The sequence below is a fragment of the Nilaparvata lugens genome, chromosome 3, assembly GCF_014356525.2.
Source record: "Nilaparvata lugens isolate BPH chromosome 3, ASM1435652v1, whole genome shotgun sequence".
Lineage (NCBI taxonomy): Eukaryota > Metazoa > Arthropoda > Insecta > Hemiptera > Delphacidae > Nilaparvata > Nilaparvata lugens.
This window is the reverse complement of record NC_052506.1, coordinates 89,234,869-89,235,770: the sequence shown is the minus strand read 5'-3', so window position 1 is coordinate 89,235,770 and position 902 is coordinate 89,234,869.

The following is a 902-nucleotide window of genomic DNA, read 5'->3' as shown; positions in this document are numbered from 1 at the left end:
TGTCCATCACGAATCAATCTAAATCACATCGAAAAATAGAATAGATGTTCAGATTCACGATCTCAACACTATGTAAGAAAACTGTATCGACATTATTTGGTCTTATATAATCCACCAAACAACAAATCGAACTGATGACCGGGCGTTGAGGCGTTAAAATGTATGGCAATTATTAGAAAGTTGGTACAGCACAATTGTGAAAGATTGTACTGTGAAGATTGATTAAAGATGAGATAGATGTTGAGGATTTATTAATATAACAGTATTGTGTTATTTATATAACACACTACTATACAGATCGGGATGATAGAATCCACCATGTAAATTTGAAAAAGGCTAATGTAGACCTTATTAAATCACCCATAATTTCATCAAATACGTTAATGTAATAAATATATTATTATGGAATACAATATAGCCTAATGGAATCAATATATAAAGCATTAAATTATAGCTTAACTGAGAATATATTATTCCAAATTTTGACGAAAATATTTAATAATATGATATGTTAGAGATTGCATTGTTGAATCTTTGTCTTTTTTTGCAGCGTGTAAATTATTTTATAAAAGAGAGTTTCTGACTGAGAGGGATAAGGGAAAGGGTTGACTGAAAGAGCCGGTTGCGTCCCAACTTAGTCTCTGAAAATGAATAAGTAATTTCTCACTATTACAAGCTTTTAAAAATAGTCTAGACTCGAATAGAATATATGATACATGCTTGTCAGTGCTTATAAAATAGAATATGTCAGTTCTTTAAGGAACAATAAGTGAGAGTTACATTTCCTGAATAAGTTTACTTTGGAGCAATGTCTTTTTCAAAAATAAGAAACAATTCTATAGAAACTTGGGACGTACATTCATTTTTAAAAAGTAAACTTCCAATGATACTTCTACTTGAGG